Source organism: Dermacentor albipictus, chromosome 1, assembly GCF_038994185.2.
Source record: "Dermacentor albipictus isolate Rhodes 1998 colony chromosome 1, USDA_Dalb.pri_finalv2, whole genome shotgun sequence".
Taxonomy (NCBI): Eukaryota; Metazoa; Arthropoda; class Arachnida; order Ixodida; family Ixodidae; genus Dermacentor; species Dermacentor albipictus.
Window position 1 is genome coordinate 239065921 of NC_091821.1, and position 19840 is coordinate 239085760.

At 46.6% G+C, this 19840-nt stretch overlaps 1 protein-coding gene and 1 long non-coding RNA gene across 2 annotated transcripts in view; one reads left to right on the forward strand and one right to left on the reverse strand.

The window, feature by feature from the left end:
• Positions 1-19840, forward strand: part of LOC135901568 (uncharacterized) — a 1085637-nt gene that overhangs the window by 41540 nt on the left and 1024257 nt on the right. The window lies entirely within an intron of this gene.
• LOC135901267 (uncharacterized) lies at positions 4505-5959 on the reverse strand. Its single transcript, XR_010564067.2, has 2 exons — positions 5847-5959; positions 4505-5782 (listed from the first exon to the last, which is right to left on the reverse strand). It is a non-coding gene; the product is annotated as an uncharacterized lncRNA (long non-coding RNA).

Here is a 19840-nt window from a genome sequence, read left to right on the forward strand (position 1 = left end):
AAGGCTTTCTTTACTTCTTCCGGCGTTACCTGTGGGATTTCGAATTCCTCTGGGCTATTTTCTCTTCCATTATCGTCGTGGGTGCCACTGGTACTGTATAAATCTCTATAGAACTCCTCAGCCACTTGAACTATCTCATCCATATTAGTAATGATATTGCCGGCTTTGTCTCTTAACGCGTACATCTGATTCTTGCCAATTCCTAGTTTCTTCTTCACTGCTTTTAGGCTTCCTCCGTTCCTGAGAGCATGTTCAATTCTATCCATATTATACTTCCTTATGTCAGCTGTGTTACGCTTGTTGATTAACTTCGAAATTTCTGCCAGTTCTGTTCTAGCTGTAGTGTTAGAGGGTTTCATGCATTGGCGTTTCTTGATCAGATCTTTCGTCTCCTGCGATAGCTTACTGGTATCTTGTGTAACGGAGTTACCACCGACTTCTATTGCACACTCCTTAATGATGTCCACAAGATTGTCGTTCCTTGCTTCAACACTAAGGTCCTCTTCCTGAGTTAAAGTCGAATACCTGTTCTGTAGCTTGATCTGGAATTCCCCTATTTTCCCTCTTACCTCTAATTCATTGATCGGCTTTTTATGTACCAGTTTCTTCCGTTCCCTCCTCAGGTCTAGGCTAATTCGAGTTCTTACCATCCTGTGGTCACTGCAGCGCACCTTGCTGAGCACGTCCACTTGTATGATGCCAGGGTTAGCGCAGAGTATGAGGTCTATTTCATTTCTAGTCTCGCCGTTCGGGCTCCTCCATGTCCACTTTCGCCTATCCCGCTTAAGAAAGAAGGTATTCATTATCCGCATATTATTCTGTTCCGCAAAACTCTACTAATAACTATCCCCTGCTATTCCTAGTGCCTATGCCATATTCCCCGACTGCCTTGTCTCCAGCCTGCTTCTTGCCTACCTTGGCAATGAAGTCGTGCATCAGTATAGTGTATTTTGTTTTCACTCTAATTATCGCCGACTCCACGTCTTCATAGAAGCTTTCGATTTCCTGGTCATCATGACTGGATGTAGGGGCGTAGACCTGTACAACCTTCATTTTGTACCTCTTAAGTTTCGCAACAAGACCTGCCACCCTCTCGTTAATGCTATAGAATTCCTGTATGTTACCAGCTATATCCTTATTAATCAGGAATCCGACTCCTAGTTCTCGTCTCTCCGCTAAGCCCCGATAGCACAGGACGTGCCCGCTTTTTAGCACTGTATATGCTTCTTTTGTCCTCCTAACTTCACTGAGCCCTATTATATCCCATTTACTGCCCACTAATTCTTCCAATAGCACTGCTAGACTCGCCTCCCTAGATAACGTTCTAGTGTTAAATGTTGCCAGGTTCATATTCCAATGGCGGCCTGTCCGAAGCACCCTGTGCTGCGTCGCAGGTCTGACCGCCGCCGTGGTCAGTTGCTTCGCAGCTGCTGGGGGACTTAGCGCCGGGGTTTGATTGTTGTGTTCATATAGGAGGTTGTGGCCAAGTACTGCACCAGGGTGGCCAATCCTGCTCTGGTGTGGGAGTGCGTTACCGGTTCTGGTCACCGGGGTCAGGTCACACTCCAGGCCTGTTTATGCAATTTTATCTACACGCAGATTTTTTTCTTCTTTTTTTAATTCGATGGAAAATTGCGCGGCACCGGGATTCGAACCATGGACGTCTTGCACGCGAGGCGGGTGTTATACCTCTACGCCACCGCTGCGCCTCATCGGTTTCATCGGCTTTCGTGAGGTACCAATTCAAGAAATCTGGACGATTGTTGTTGCTGGTTAAGGTGGTACGAGTGAAAGGCCGAGTGATTTAGAATCCTCCAAACTGATGACTTGGAAATTGGACTTGAGGCCATAAATGGTAGAACATCTGTGCGTAGACTAGGACACAAGGATGGAATTCCCGCCGCTGTTTCTGGAAGCTGCCGGTTTGTCTCAGGTTTTTATAATTTCTAATTATAGTCGATACGTTCGGTCTACCGCCACACTTTCGTGACTGATAAATATTTCGTGGCCTTCCTCTTGTTGCCATTTGCAGCTCCCAAGGTAAGGATCATTTTTTCCTTCTGCTCATTAGAGAAAGGCATGGCGATTCGGACGAAGCAAAACGCACCTTTAAACCTTTGCACTGAGGTTGTCAGTTCGCTTTTGTGGTGGTAGGTAATGTGAAAAAAAAAAGCACCCGTGTACTTTATCTACGCTAAGACAAGAACTATCACAGCTTGTTTCCTACTAACAGCAAACGCGACGTACGTGTTACTTCGGCCGGGGCGCGGCAGACAGGCTCGATGTCGATGCTTTATTTGCTTTATTTCGTTCTAAGTCAGAGAGGGCGTTGTAAATGATGCGGGTGGAAGCGCAGTCTCGTGGTGTTTTTGATATTTCGCGGGGTTTATTTATCAGTAAAAAAAATAGCATACAATTAGTACGTCGCTGAAAATACCACAGTTAGATGTCCCTTGGCTGTGCAGAAATGCTTCATTGACACTTTGATAAATAGTTTAGTGCGTGTCGAATTGGATAATTACAATTATACCTGAATAATTATGAGTAATAAAAAGATTAGTTGCCGCTACTCCACTGTACTGGAGACAACATGCACTAAGTGTTCTTCGAGTAACGCAATTGCTTTATTTTTAAATCTTGGTACATCATAGTTAATTGGCCCTGTATATTGTGACCTCTGCATGCAAGTGACGATGTTTCTATCCCTAATAAATGTTGTAACGTATTAAGAGAGTTTCTTTCTTTTATTTTTTCTTAAGTCGTTAGCATTGCTTACTGGAAAGAGAAGCAATACCGAAACTCATATCATCCACGTGCATTTCATACACTGTATAAAAGACTCTGCCGAAGGGGTCACTGAAGTCTGCAGGTTTTTTTCAGGGTCACAAAAGCGTGCAAGGCCATTTGAAACGGGGTGAACATACAGCAACATATTCATCCTCTAAGCATAGGCTATCCATACCTTTAGAAATAATTGTTAATTGGCTACATCCTCCTTTTACAAAAATATAATAAACTTTGTCCTGTGTATACATTGCAATATATTGTCCATATGCAAGGTGTTTAAGTTGGAAATTAAAACAATGTCCTAGTGAAGAAATGCGGATAAAGCAGCCGCCGCTGATGCTTCTAATGCGCTAGTAATCCTTCTGTCAGGATTTGTAGAAATAAAAAGAAATTAAGAATTGAAAGCCGTGCACGTCTGCGGCAACAATGGTGCAGCAAGCTATATGACACAATAAAATTTTAGGTGAAAAGGTAGAGGCAAGTCAAAAGAAACCTCAAATGATGTGAGTGAGACAACTCTGGCAATGACACTTTAGGTGGTGGGGGGAGGGGGAATAGACTTCAGCAACGCCGGGGGGGGGGGGCGCTGGGACCCCCCCCCCCCCCTAACTCCGGAGGTGGCTGGGGCCCCAGAGACCTCCCGTAGTCGGCGCCTATTCGTATTTCTGCACAAAAACAGACATGACAATTTTGTAAACTCCACCGTTTCGAGTGTCTACAGCAGACAGACTTCAGATATGAATCTCCAGCTTACATGAAATTGTTACAATGTTTACGGGGGTTCTGCAAAAGTCCTATTAACAAATTAACGAGAAAAAAGGGGTTTAACCGAGGGTCCCGATTTTTATTATTCATATCATAAGAAGCCAACAAACACTGACCACAAAGTCAACACAGGGGAAATTACTTGTGCTTAATAAATGAAATAAAGAAAGGATAAATTATAGGAAATGAAAGTGGATGAAAGAACAACTTGCTGCAGGTTCGGAACGATCCCACAAGCTTCGCATGCGAAGGTTGTGGGATCGAAAAGTAACTGGTACGTCCATGTATTTCGTTCCACACCTTCGGGAATAATATCTCGAAACTGGGGTAATTCTGGATATTCATATCAAGTGTACACGGCTTGCAAACTCACCGGCTACAATTCATATACAGTGAAAGCTCGTTAATTCGAACTTCAATAATTCGAATTTATGGATAATTCGAACTGTACGATTTGGTCCGGCCAAGCTCCACAGAAGTCTATGCCCAAGTAACCACGGATATCCGGGCGACGTCCGACGGACGTCCTTTCTGGATATTCGGGATGTCCGTGGGATATCCATGAATGTCCGACGTACGTCCGAGGGACGTCCCTGGGGAATCCAAAGGTAATCGCTTTGGCATCCGTAGTACGTCCGACGCGGACGTCCAGCATGGACATTCAGGGGACGTTCAGGATATATATATATATATATATATATATATATATATATATATATATATATATATGTGTGTGTGTGTGTGTGTGTGTGTGTGTGTGTGTGTGTGTGTGTGTGTGTGTGTGTGTGTCTTCCCGGGGATATTCCAGATATACACATGCCTTGAAGCGACAGTAGTGGCCGGGACACATTCAAGCACCGGACCATTATATATACATATATTACATTGGTCTAATGCTTGAATGCATTCTTGTTTTAAATAAACGAGAAATGAACTTACACCAACTTCCAAATACAATTAAACGTTTATTGTCACCTTATACATATACATAAAAAGACCAATAAGCAGATATATGCGTACTGTTCAAAGAACAAATAAATACACGGATAAAGAAGAAGACTTGCAATTTCAATAGCACAACACAAGGTAGAGAACAGCAGAACAAAAAATACTTATTGCCCACCCTGCATTGACATTTGTGTTTGCAGCATGGAATAAAAAGAGCAAAAATACATCAATTAGCATTATTAAGCAGCGAAAGCAACAGAAATGACATGAAGGAATTAATCTTGACTACATCACTTCACTAGCACTCTGCGACACGGGCACAAAAAATGACATTAACTGGCTAATGCCTTAAACTTTAATGTCATTCGCGGGGTGCCACACGGACATGCTTAATGGTATTGCAGCTTAAGTGTTATTCGCGACGTAGTGCGTTCTCGTAAGTCAACTTGCCGTCAAATGCGTACTCTCGTTGCTAAACGAACTATTAGTGAAGAACAATCAATATATTCTTCATTTTCTTTAAACAATAGCTCTTTCTCGTGGCGTAGTGCGTTCTTACAATTATTAAAACTCACTTGGCCATCGAATGCGTACTCTCGTTTACAATGTCCCCGCCGTGGCCGTAGTGACCATATTCTCACGATATTAAACAAACTTGTAGATAAAAACAACTAATATATTCTTCACTTTTTTAAAAGGAGCTTTTTATTTTTCGTAGAGATCAGCAGGCGATCTTGCTGCTACTGACGGCTACAGCTCTGATCATGAGCGCATTAGCCAGGAGAAGCTCTTTGCCAGGAGAATCAAAAGGGCGCCAATGAAGAGTCCGCGGTAGCTAAAGAAAAATGTAGACTCCGGGGTCCTGCTTACCAGAAAACCCGCATTGACTTGTGCGTACACCTCTCCTAAGGGATCCTGTTCCGTTCTCACAGCGAAGTGAACCATCCGAAGCGTCACGTAGAGTATATCCATCAGGGAAACAAGGCACATTGTCGTTAGTGCGCGTAGTGTCACAACCACCGTCCTGAACTTCCGATGTCGCCTCGGTGCAGCGACCAGCATCACAAGGTGTGCAAATGTTTGCAGGGACAGCCCGAACGCACATGTTAATGCATGCGTGCGGGGTATACGCGCCACTGCACAGTTCTAGACTTGCGAATTCTCGAGCTGTTGACTGCTGGCTGCCGGTGCGAGATCCGAAGTCCTCGAATATCGTCTTTGTTTCCAGCGACGCTCTTTTTTCGCGCGTGCGGCTTCTCCCGCAGTCTAGGCATCCTGGCACCTGTGAAGAAAACACATTTCAATACCCAAACGAATTAAAAAAGAAATCGATGTAGCTGTCATACCTTGGTAGCTGAGTAGGAGACTTCGGCAGGCACGGAAGGTGACAAACGCTGCTCCGCTGCCCTAAAACGATCGCAGAATGAAAAAATGGCGTGGCGACGATGGCTAGAGCTTGGATTGCATTGGATGACTGCAGCGTTCTGCTTTGCCAAGGTTCTAACACTTCCACGTGCATCTACGCAAACATAAATAGGTTTTTAAAATATTCTATTATTACACAGTTAAATATTTACTTATTCTGGGAATATTCGGTATCTGATTTTCGAGTTTTTTCAGTTTCTGCTAAAGCTGTCGGCGCCAGAATAACATAGCCTTTGAGATTACTGTCAATGCATGGCGGCTCTGACGCATTATAGCTTTCGTAATCGCTTTCAACGCATGCAGCCACCAAAAGCGTAGCCTTTGAGATTTGTTTTTGTTACCTATAATGATATTATTGTATGCACAATTGAACACTGCAGACAACTTCCTGTTTTAAGAAACCAGCCAAAAACAGGCGCACACAGGAAACATACGAGAAGACAGGAAAGAGGCTGGAAGAGGCCTGTCTTGTGTATGTTTCCTGTGTCCGTCTTTTTTTTTTTGCTGGTTTTTTTCTTAATACAATGCACCAACTAGCCCAACAACGTGTTTTCCTTCCTGTTCCAATGATAAACCTGAACCTACATGTTAGGAGGTCAGGACCAAAACTCTATGATCAGGAACTTTTCATAATGAGGGGTAACTTGAGTGCTTGGCTCTAGGTCGAATAAGTGGCTTCAAATGGGCGCTTATATATTCTGCTAGTCATCCACAAGCATTTTTTTAAAGCAAACTACAAATTGTTTGTATGACCCACCGATAGAAAAAAAATCGTATTTTAATACTGCGATGTTAAAGTGGGCAGAATTTATATCAAGTTGGAAATATATTTATTTTGCTTTGAAAAAAAGAATGAACTGTGTCCGATAGAGAACAAAAATAAACAGATATAATATGAACAAACTAAAATTTCCGGCAATATATTTATGCTAGTTTATATATAACTCACTAGTGTATATCCTGGGCATGCCTATTTATGGACAGCCAGCGGACGTTCAAAATGGGATGTCCCATGGACATCCCGGTGGGATGTCCTTCGAACATCCAAACAGGATATGGACTTTTCATGTACGTCCCACGGACGTCCGTGTTGGATATCCGGATGGATGGACGTTGGGACTTATGGTGGACGTCCCACGGATATCCGTGGTTACTTGGGTGTATAAAAAAGTCCGTTAATTTGAACGCGAGAAGGTTTCCTCACAGATAATTCGAACTACGCTCGCCTTGCACACGGCCAGAGAAACGCGCTTACTACCTACACACAAGGCTGTATTGCATCCGAAACGGAGAGAATGGCGAGAGAAGGCAAAAGCGGAAAAAAATCCAACCGACGCGGGGTCAGCCAGAAGGTAGCGGCGGCTGCCGCCTCTCCCTTCTCCGTAACCTCCGAGACTTCTTGCCCGTTGCGAATCTCGGAGGCTTTGCAAATCTTGTACAGCTGCTAATGTTGTGCGAAGATGGCACGGCAAGCGCCAAAACACAGCGAATCAAGTACGTTGCAGCTGCGCTTGCAATCAAGAACCAACGAATCAGGGCCTTCGCCACCTTCACATGTTCAGCGTCTTTGTCTCGGCAGTCTTCATCGGTTGTGCACCTCTGTTTTCATCTTAGGAGGTCCGTCGCGATTCCTTGTGATGGTGTTAAGCCTCGGCTAACGTTCGTTTCGGTGGACATCGGTGGTGTGGCACAGTCGGACCCAGAGCTTCGACTTGAAGGTGGCGTGTGCCCGCGGCACACGGCATCACTTTCTGACACGCCAAATTTCTGACATGCCCTACTGCTTCCAAATCGCAGTGTACTGTTGCTCTCCTTCACTTTCGTTAGTTCGAACTTTCGTTAATTCGAACTGAAGCGGCTTCCCCTTGCGGTTCGAATTAACGAGCTTTTACTGTATTTAAATAGGTGCCGTAATGAATTAATAAGGTAATTACTGAATTTTTGTTAATTTGTTGAATATGTGTTTTTATTGCTCATGTTAGTGATGTCCGCCTCTTCGAATAATCCAGCTGAAGGACAAGGATTACGTTATCTGCCACAGGCGATTTTTTTTTAAATCCGGGAAGTTTAGAAATGATCACACCGTGTAAAGTCCAAGTACGATCCTTCAGGCGTATCTGTTATTGTTATGCGTCAACTCACCTTGGAACGAGGCTTGCCGCGCTGCTTGCATCCTTGGGGCACGTCGCGCTTCTGTATTCTCGCCCTGACCGGCAAATCCATCAAAATTTAGTTTTTGCTATATACTACACGAGGTGGCCTCTGGAAAGTAGTAATAATTATGTCGGCTACTCTATTTGATGGTGTCAGAGTGGCGGTTGAGATTGACATCCGCCGTATATGTGAGAACCAAGTTTTCGTCATATTGAGTGTTGTTGTTCACGATTTCTCCCATTATCAACGCGGGCGCTGTCTCTGCGATCTGTTACCGCGTCTTTCGTATCGTGTGGATTTGGAGCAAAGTAGGTGATACTTATTTTACAGTGGTGGGGATGGATGTCGTTCACGATTTTTCGGCTAAATTTGTCGGATAAAGTGAAGTTAAATGCGACCCCCGCTCAGAGACAAAGTGACCCCAAGGAAGGGATTACTATCTTGTGAGAAACTATGAGTAAAACTAATAGACAGCCTTGAGATGGTGTCTCCCGTGCATTTGACCGCACAAGCCTGCCCTTCATTGTTGGAACAGCCTCGAAAACATGAAGGGCCGACACCCGCCCGTGAAATTCTACATATTTCCGGGCAGGTTGTGAAAAAAAGTAACAACGCTGCCGCAAATAGTAACAATTAGGTAAAACGTCATGGCACACCTTCGCATTCCGACTTACTTGATTTTACCTGCCTACCTACCTACCTGCCTACCTTCTACCTGTCAGATTGTCCGCGCCAGCCAATATATTGCGAAATGAAAACACGTATAAAGCTGCGCTCCTTTTCATACCATTTACTCGGGAAACTGTAGAACTTGACAAGCGGCAGCAGGCCTCGGGTATTTTTATTGACTGTTGGGGCAGTAAACCCCGCAACAGTACCAGATACCTTGGCTACCCGACCGCCAAACCATCGCGAAACAATGGCGACACGAGGAGCAATTTTGCAAAGAACGTGGCCATCGGGAGCGCCTCACTATGCCGGCGACCTGACACATGGGAGCTCCCCTCTCTCCGCCAGGGGAAAAAGTGGTGCTGGTGCCCGTTGGAAAACGAGGTTGGGAGTGCAGAATTGAAATCCGAAACGAAGCGCAAGAGGCTTTGTTCACTGCTGGCCGAAATAAAAGTAGGCAAAAGTTGGCGGAGGGCATACTTTGCCCGGCCTCCACACTTTTGAAGATGTGGAAAAAGGGACCCCAGGAAAAATTCCAATAAAAATATTTTATTAGGTTCTATAGGTTTCATCTTGTATTATGAAACGATAGACCTGGTACACCAATGAAGCTGATAGCCGTTATTGTTCTTTTGTACTATGCAATAGACCTGACACACTAATAAAACTGGTAGCCTGTATTGGTCTATTAAGCTTATAAGTGTATTGGTGTAGATAGGAACTCTGTGTGCCAAAGTGGTTTGTTGCACAAAGGTGCATTGATTGGTTATTTTATCGCGAAGCTTTCCAGGCAAATTCTCCCGGACTCAGCTGATGGTGGTTGCTGCTACTGCCTTGCCAAAAAGCTCACACATAGGGCTGCACTTCTATAACGAATCGTGGCCTATATACAAGGTGTCCCAGCTAACTTTAGCCACAGATTAAAAAATATGGGAATGCCACCTAACTGGACAGAACCAAGGTAACGTTGTTTGCCCTCGCTTGGAGATGCTCATATAATTTTTCTCATTCTACCAAATTACATAATTAGTTCTAATTAATTAATTAACTTGTCACATATGATAATTAGATTGAAAAGTGTCAATAAAAAATTTTAAAGTGACATGAAAAGCTCCTCATGCAGCTTTCTGTTGCTCAATATGTGCTACATAAAAGTGTTTTTCCGTACGTGAAAGAAGCCCACGAATACAGGCAAAGTGTCTCGAGCGGCCAGTCGCACGGCAGTCTTGCGTGCTTTTGCGTGCATTTGCGTGCATGAGACCTGTAGCTTTTCTTATTGTACCTATATATTCCAATAAGACCAATACATATTCATATTGGAATTTACCCTATGGGGGAGGGGGCAGCTGCCTTCTTTCCCCCCTGTAAATATGGCTATCACAACTACCAGTGGTGTAGCCAAAAGGGGGGTCGGGGGTCGAAAACCCCCTCGAAATTTTCAGACGAGTCCCTTCCCCCCTTTCCCGCGTAACAGAAGGTTTCAGGAGGTGGGCTGAGAAAGAGCAACATGGATGAAAGGGAGTGTTTGAATGTGAAAGCAAGGCGAGAGTTAATGGCAGTGTGAAGGGAGAGCGGGGGTGTTGTCATGGAGGCGATTTCCTGTCTCATGCGCAGACCATTGCGACCTCACTCATGGCACGCCTCTACCTCAATTCCGGATCGTGTTAACCATAACTGCTGAGGGGGGGGGGGGGGATGAGCGATGACAATTCCACGCGCACATAAATGGGAAGAAAGGGGCTAAACCGAGGGGCCCGATTTTTATTAGTCATATCGTAAGAAGCCAGTCAGAGAGAGAGAGAGAGAGAGAAAGGCAAAGGAAAGACAGGGAGGTTAACCAGAGATTATCTCCGGTTGGCTACCCTGTTCTGGGGGAAGGGAAAGGGGATGCAATAGGTGAGAAAGAAATAAAGAAGGATAAAAAAAGGGGAAAAAAAACCTAAGCACACACACGCACGTACACACGAACTATTTCTGTGGGCACTGTCACGCAACCCGCAAAGGCATTCCTAGTCTTACGCAGTGTCACCGTACAGTCCTGCGTCACACAGTGTACTGTCACAATTTGTCAGAAAGTCCCGTGTCTTTCAAGTATCGCAGCAGCGCCTTCATAGCGGATCGCGCTGATGTTCGCGTAGGCCAGGTTCCAAGGATCTTGTCTTCTGTCATTGGGCGCTTGTCCAGTTTGTCTAAGGTGGCTGAGAGGACAGTTCTTTGTAGGTTAAAACGAGAGCACTGACAAAGAAGATGCTCGATCGTTTCGTTGCACCCGCAGAAGTCACACAGTGGGCTGTTGGCCATTCCGATAAGGAAAGAGTAGGCATTTGAAAATGCTACTCCAAGCCATAGACGGATAAGAAGGGTGCAGTCACGTCGTGGAAGCTCGGACGGAATATGGAGCCGTAAATTAGGGTCCAGAGTATGGAGGCGTGCACTTGTGAAATCGGATGAATTCCACTGGGCTAATGTCAGTTCACGCGCAAGTGTGGCAAGTTTTTTCGCTGTGTCGGCTCTCGAAAGAGGAATGGCAACGCAGTTGACGCCGTCATGGGCAGATCGGGCAGCTGCGTCTGCTCGATCATTGCCATGTATGCCACAGTGACTAGGCAACCACTGATATATTATATCGTGTCCTTCGTCAACTAGTCGATGGTGGACTTCTCTGATCTCTGCGGCGAGCTGCTCATGTGATCCATGGCGCAGTGCTGAGAGTACACTCTGTAGGGCTGCCTTGGAATCACAGAAGATTGACCATGCCTGGGATGGTTCCTCCTTAATAAAATGAAGAGCCGCACGCAGGGCTACGAGTTCAGCAGCTGTCGTTGATGATACATGTGACGTCTTTAGCTGTATCTTGACGGATCTTCTTGGTATCAGCACAGCGGCAGCTGCGCTTGCAGATGTAACTGAACCGTCGATGTAAACGTGTACGCGGCCACTGTGCACCTCATGTAAATGTTCTAACGTGGCCTGCTTAAGGGCAAACGAGGACATGTTGGCTTTCTTCATGATTCCTGGGATGGTGAGGCGTATGTCAGGTCTGTGCAGGCACCATAAAGGTAAGGATGGTCTTGCTGCAGGCATGTAGTTCGATGGCAATGCGGGGCGATTGGCATCAATTAAACGACTGAAAGTTGTGTGTGGCCTTTCTGTGGGTAGAGCGGCAAGATGGTGAGAAGGTAATCGGGCAACGTGCCGAATATGCGCCCTGAGAGCGTCGGTTGCCAAGTACGTTGATATTGGGTGATCTCGAGCTATGGCGATCGTTGCCGCTGTAGACGCACACCTCGGAAGACCGAGACACGTCCTTAGGGCCTGAGCTTGTAGTCCCTGGAGTACACGCAGGTTTGTTTTGCAGGTGTTGCCAATCACAGGGAGGCTGTATCTTGCGAAGCCGAGGAACAAGGCGTTATACAGCTGCAGCATTGACCGCACCGAAGTGCCCCATGACTTTCCGCCGAGAAATTTGAGGAGATGTATTATTGTCAATAATCTCTTCTTCAGGTATGAAACATGCGGGCTCCATGATAGGTCTCGGTCAATAATTACCCCTAAAAAGCGGTGTTTTCGTGCATTTGCTACTGCTTGCCCATTGACCTTTACACTGTAACGCTTCATTTCCTTCCGAGTGAATGTAACAAGGCAGCATTTCTCTGAAGACAGCTCTAAGTTCTGTTTTCGCAAATACAGAGATGTTATCGTAGCTGCCTTTTGCAGCCGTGCTCGTACCTGCAGCCGTGTTACGGCAGACGCCCAAATGCAGATGTCGTCGGCATATATTGATACCTGAACTGTGTTGGGCAAGGATCGGACTAGGCCAACGAGCACTAGGTTGAAAAGCGTCGGGCTTAACACTCCGCCTTGTGGTACTCCACGGCACGTTTGGTGTTGAGTCGTGGCGCCATCCTCGGTCATCACGAAGAAATGCCTGTCGGTCAGATAACTGCACAGCCACTGAAAAGTGCGGCCACCGATTCCGGCTTCAGTAAGAGCATTTATAATGGCATAATGTGCTATATTATCATAGGCGCCTTTTATGTCTAGGAATAATGCAGCAGTGAGTCGTTTCCGGCGTTTTTGATGCTGAACGAATGTAACCAAATCGATGACATTATCTATGGATGAGCGCCCACGCCGGAAGCCAGCCATAGCATCTGGGTACACGTTGTAACTTTCCAGGTACCATTCCAGGCGAGTCAAAATCATTCGTTCCATTATTTTCCCTATGCAGCTGGCCAGAGCGATGGGGCGGTACGATGACAAGTTTAACGGTGATTTGCCAGGTTTGAGAAGTGGAACAAAGCGGCTGCATTTCCAGTCACGTGGAACCAAACCGTTGCGCCAAGACTCGTTGTAATGGTTTAGTAGCATGAGTCGTGCTGTCTGCCCAAGATTGGCGAGCGCCGCATAGGTAACCCCGTCCGGGCCAGGTGACGAAGAGCGCCTGCAAGTCGCCAGTGCCGCTTCAAGCTCCTCCAGCGAAAAAATTACATCCATGCGGGAATCCCGTGGCACAGGAGTAGCACATGGTGTAATTGCGCGTTGGAACTGCAAGCTGGAAAGTCTTGAGCAAAATTCTTCAGCAATGTCAATTTCGCTGCGACCTTGGTGCAAAGCGAGGGCTTTGAAAGGGACACGCTGTTGTGGTGATACGCGAAGCCCACGCACGGTTCTCCATATTTGAGATAATCGCTGACGTGGATCCAAGGACTCACAGAAACGTTTCCATCTTTGAGATTGTAGTGCATCGATGCGACGTTGAATCTTCTTTTGCATCCGCCTTGCCTCTCGGAGATCATGGATGGATTTAGTTCTCCTGTATCTTCGTTCAGCCCGCCGGCGAATTGCTCGTAGTCGCTGCAGTTCTGCTTCAAATTCTGCATATTTCGGGAAAGGCTGGAAACTACGCGTAGCCTCTTGCATGGCCTTTTGAATTTCGTGTTCCGGACTTGAAGGGTTCCCTTGCTGACATACTCCCTCCATGTGCGACCGAAACGCCGACCAGTCAATTCGCCGGAGCGTCATGGAGGAGCATTTCGATAGTCCCTTGATCTTCAGGTACGTCGGAATATGGTCGCTTCCATGTGTTTCAATGTCTGTAAACCATTGCACGTTTCTTTCAAGAAGCCGAGAAACCAGGGTCAAGTCTAGGCAGCTGCTGTAGGTAGGCCCGCGTAAATATGTCGGACTACCATCGTTGAGGCAGTAAAGGTCGTGCTGTGTGGCAAGGATGCTATTCGCCTTCCCCTGGAGTCCATCTTCAGGCTCCCCCAAAGCGGATGGTGAGCATTAAAATCTCCTGTGAGAATCGTAGGGCCGGGTGTCGCTGATAGCACGTCGTGTAGTCGTTTAGAGTCGAAGCCACTTGAAGGAGCAATGTACACAGCAACGAGTGTGAACGTAAGCTTATTCGATTTCACGATTAAACAAACGTACTGGTTGTCGTCGTGAGGCGGAACTGGGTGCAACACGTAAGTCAGATTACTTCTAATATATACAATTACCTTGCTTACATCACCACAGGTAGAGGACATGAATGCCTCATAGCCAGAAATACGTATAACATTCTGCACGTTCGGTTCGCAAATTACAAGGATGGGAAAACGGTTTTCGAAGACAAAATGTCTAAAATCTGAAATTCTTGATTTGAGACCACGGGCATTCCACTGCAGTAAAGATGCTTTCTTGACTTCCTTGTGGAAGGGCAGCGAGGGGCGGGCCATGGTGCTATGCGATGCTTTCAAGTACTGGAGTCAGCGCGTTCAATACTTGCAGTGCGCTACGAGCAGCTGGAGTGTCCATGTTCGTCAGTAGCAGACGCATGACATTCGTGAGCGATTTGAGCATGGCAATCACTTGTGAGTCCTTGTCTTGCATTTGGTCAACTGTAGTGACATTTGACTGTAAATGGCGAGTCATTTGTTGTGGCTCTGGCGCGTGGCATGTTCTCGGCAGTGCCGGCCACGCATCACTTGATGAAGCATGGCCACTTCTTTCGTTGACATTCGTGCTCTTACTCGAGACAGATGGAACAGCAGGTGGCGTTGCCGGACGAGACATTTCCCTTGAACCGGAAGAGGGTTTCATGGACTTTCGTTTCCGGGAGCGATGTCGCCTTATCGCTTCAGAAGCATCTCTGTGTGACGATCCGTCTCTGGCCATTTTTCTCAAGATTTTCTGCTCTTTCTTTAGGCGTGGACAGTCTTTTGAGGACGCAGCGTGCGATCCTTGACAATTTGGGCACTTGAGCTCTGTTGCACGGCAAGTGTCGGTGTCGTGATGTTCGGAACATCGTGGGCATATCGTTGTATTTCGGCAGACAGCACTCACGTGTCCAATTCTTTGACACCTTCTGCACTGAAGTGGTTTTGGTACGAAAGGTCGTACCACATGACGAAAGTGGCCGACCTTTACATGTGATGGTAGGCAGTCACCTTTAAACACGAGCCTTACACAGGTCGACTTGCCAAGGCGCCGAGCTTGTAGTAAGGCAACACCATCTGTCGCAGGTTTGATTAAAATTGGCAGGTCGCTGTCGTTAATGGATGTGTCAATGTCATAAACAACACCGGCCGTTGTTTCGTTGTCTTGCGGAATGAGGTAGTGGACATTAATGTTGCCCAGGAGCTTGACTACCATCAAAGCATTGATTTCGCTTCGGTTGTGGACGTCAATAGCCAGGATGTTCTTTCGAGTATTAATTCTGATATCTTTGATTTCTCCTGGGACAAGAGCCTCCAGAGAAACGGAAATCGCTTGTCGATTAAGGCGGTTGAGGTTGTCGGCGGGTGCGTCCGGCACAAAAAAATTGTGTGCGCCGATGGCCTGCGCTGTGGAATGACGGTAGACTTACTTGACGAAGACCGTCCGCTGATGTTTCTTCTCTTGGCCTTCCGGTGTACCACTCTTTCGAAGCCTTCGTCATCTGAGGCGTCATCGCTTGAGTAGGAGTACAGCGCAGTGTCCTCGCTGTCAGCTTGACTCGGTGGGCAATTTCTCTTCCTCGGGCCGGTACCTGACGAAGCAGTCACGTCGCGTCGGCATTCTGCCGACTCCACTTCCATTGCCGTGGCAATGAGAGCGGCGTCTCCCAGTAAAACACGGGAAAAAGCCGAAAATACTGCAGCGCGAAGGAATAGTGGTCTCTACGAGAATCACTTCGTCTTCCTCCCCCCAAAAAAGCCAGTCAGTGTTTATTGGCTTCTTACGATATGACACACACATACAAATAGGACGCGTGAGTGAATAAAACTTGGCAGGCATGATTGCCCCCCGCCAGGCCTTCGTGTCGTCGAAGAGCTTCTCATTTCTGGTGCTTGACCGAATCGTCAACCACGCTGCCCTGAAGAAGTGCATTCCGAAAATAATGCGCCTTGCTTGTCTAAGATACGCATAATAAGCACCCCCCCCTCCTTTTTTTTCTTTCCCTTGTCTCCGACTTTCATTATGTTAATAAACTTGATAAGAGGTTGCAATTAGGCTAGTTTATACACGCTGTTAAGAATGAAAACAGAGCAAAAACAGGACAAGAAAGAAAGGCCTACAGAACGCTGATTTGCGCTCAGCAAAGTTGTATATCAAGGACGGGGTTGGTGGGCCAGGGAAACTAAGAAACCGCCACAGCAAACAGCTGGGAGGGCAGGTAGGTGAATGGCCTCGATGTCTAAAAACAGAAATATATGAATGCTATCGGCCGCCGCGCCGTTTAACAACCCGGTGAACGTTGGAGAGTGACAGTGATTAACGGGAAAAAAAGTTTGAGAAAGGGAGTGGGGTGATGGATACGAGGAGGGAGGGGGGCGCATAAAAGGCGTCAAGAACGAAGTTGGCGGATAATTATGGATATTGGAAGAGCGTCTCTCATCACTGCCCGATCGCTCAACACCAGACGGCCGTGGCCACTCGCCTAGCTGAGGCTCACCTGCCCCGTCGTTACACGTGCTGCTCGCTGCGGAGAGCTCATCCTAACTAAACGTCTCGGCAATTTTCAAAATAGACGGGGGTCAGGAGACAATATTCTTTCAAATCTGTCGGAGCTACTGGCCCCTATTTTACTGCGAACTACGCATTCCGTAATTTTCACAAAGGCTTCTCAACAGGAAGCAGTCCTGCTTCGGACTCCCTGCCTCATAAATTCCTGACTGGGATCAAATAACATTATACGTCGCGTGATGATTACAATACCATGATGGCAAGTTACTTCCAAACATCTCTTCAAACAAGTTACAAGTCGAACAGCAGGTCACCAAAAATGAGTGAAACTTGCATCATATGAATATCGAAGATTTAGCGCAAAGCTTCGTTCCTGTATTTTTTAGCCTAGCATGATTTTGCGCGAAACTCGAAGCATCGATTGCAACAAATTAGCAGACAGCTATACGAAGCAAGGATAGTACTTTTATCGGCCGTATCAACTTGTGAACATTCGCATGCTAACTAAACTAATAAGCACGGTGTTAACGCGCATAGCAAACATGAACACATCACACTCGATGACCGCGGACATTCGCTGTCGAAACGCTGGCGTGAGAAAACGCGGCAGCAGCAGCAGCAGCCAGCGAAGTGACCTTCGTACTGTCTATAGGTTGAACCAGTGACATACGAAGTATTTCTCCAGTGTGGGGCAAACCCCAAGCGATCTGATCTCTCTCTCTCTCTCTCTCTCTCTCTCTCTCTCTCTCTCTCTATATATATATATATATATATATATATATATATATATATATATATATATATATATATATATTATCCCACATAACTTGAGCCAAGGAGGAGGAAATAAAGAGAGAAACCAGAAATGCGTGTTGTTGGCTACCCTACTCTGGGGGACGGGAACGAGGAAATAGAAAGATAAGATAGAGAGAGGGAGGGCAGGGGGAGGAAAGCCGCGGTGAGCTCGCGCACGCACTCGGATGGCCTGAGCGAGTCAAAGACGTTCACATAGTCCAGTCGCCCTCAAGAAAGACAAAAGTGCCTTCATAGCTTTGTGGGCCGACGTACGATGGAGACGGTATTCAAGTAGCACCTGCACAGACAACGGCTGATCGTCCAGTCGTCGCAATGCGATAGATAATGTTTGTGTTTCCGGCTGAAATCGATGACAATGGCGCAATAAATGTTCGATGTTCTCTTCCACGCCGCAGACGTCGCATGCAGCACTGTCGGTCATTCCAATCAAAGTAGTGTACGCCTTCGTAAAAGCCACTCCCGACCACAGCCGGTATAGAAGCGATGCCTCACGTCGGTGAAGCCCTGGTGCAGGTCGGAGTTGTTGTGCCTTATATCTGAAGTTTCCACTCTGATTAACCTCCCTACCTTTCCTTTATCGTTTGCTCTCTCTCTCTCTCTCTTCCACTCTGGTAAAAAGAGCTTGTGTGCCAGGTGACGAAGCTGCCTTGCAGCGTCTGTCCTGGAAAGAGGAATGGGTGCGATGTGTTGTCCTTGATGTGACTCTCGGGCAGCTTTGTCTGCTTCATTATTTCCACTTATCCCGCAATGGCCAGGTAGCCACTGGAAAATATTTTCATGCCCTTTCTGTTTGACGTCATGATGAAGTTTGACGATTTCATATGCTAGCTGTTCGTGAGTTCCACTTCTGAGAAGTGACTGCATGCGGTGTAAAGCCGGTCTCGAGTCGGAAAACACGACCTATGTACCAAGACTTTCTGTGTCAATAAATTGAAGCGCACTGCGCAGAGCCGTGAGCTCCGCAGCCGTGGACGTCATGACATGTGACGTCTTGAATGGCAGTGTTACTCTTCTTGTCGGTATAAACACAGCACCCCCAGAACTGGTCGATGTGGTCGATCCGTCAGTATAGATGTGTACGTGGCTACTGTATTTCTTGTACTATTGGAGTAAGCTCAATTGTTTTACTGCAAGTGGTAGTAGATCTGATTTTTTCCGAAGTCCTGGAATTCTGAGGTGTACTTCAGGACGGTACAAACGCCATGGAGGAGACACCGACCTTGCCGCAGGTGTGTACCCGGTGTAAGCGAGGCACGATATGCACCGACAGTTGTGCTGAATAACGTGCGGGGTCTTTCCAAGGTGAGTGCTGAGGTGGTGCCAAGGGGTCTGGGCAATGTGCCTGACATGAGCACGTATAGTCTCGACGGCGACGTGCGTCGTGGTTGAATAATCTTTAGCAATAGCAATAGTTTCAGCCGTAGATGCACTGCGTGGTTATCCAGGGCATATACTCAGAGCTTGGGCTTGCATTCTCTGAACTGTACGGAAATTGGTTTTGTAGGTGTTGGATATTACAGGCAGGCTGTACCGGAGGAACCCAACAAACAACACTCTGTACAGCTGTAACATGGATTGTGTGAACACTTCCCAGTTCTTTCCTGCAAGGAACCTGAACAGATGACATATAGCAATCGGTCGCTTTTTCACGTGGTAACTTGAGCCAAAGTTTTAAAAATGAAAGGCACTCCAGACGCGAGTTGAACCGAACGCATGTCGGCACTGGCCTAGAGTTACTCAGGATATTTCTTTATTTTCCTCTTAACTAACAGATTAGTTATGTTTGATTAATCAACTTTTTGTGGTATTGGCTGCAGATCCCAAGTGTGATGCGCAAAGTTGTAGAGCGCCTTGAGAAACCTCTCAATAAATTGTTTCCTACACGATATATCTCACGTGGTCCTTTCTTCCGCGTTCCAAAGAATGCCCACGAAATATGAAAAAATACCACGTGGCGGGGCGATTGCGCACTGTTATTGTGCTGCTCTCAAGCGTGCGACGGATGAACAAGGTCGGCTGCAGCGAGACTGGCCCGCGACAGGGTGTTATGTCTGGTGTAGGTATCTGCGCATGCGGTTTTTATCGCATGACGGCGGATATGCGTACTGCTGGCCGAGCGGTGCCGAAGCGATAAAGCGTCTAAGGCGACGAAAGAGAACAAGAACATAGCTTCATTTTTTAATGCTTTAAATGGGCAAGAGCTGGGAGCCTGCAGACGAAGTGTAATGGGGTAGGGTGGGGAGGCGGCTTTAGGCCCGGAATGATTTTCCAGCGAACTTCAATCCAATAAAATTGCAGGGTCTCTTAAGATCTCTCAACAAGTGAACGACGGAAGCCTATTTTT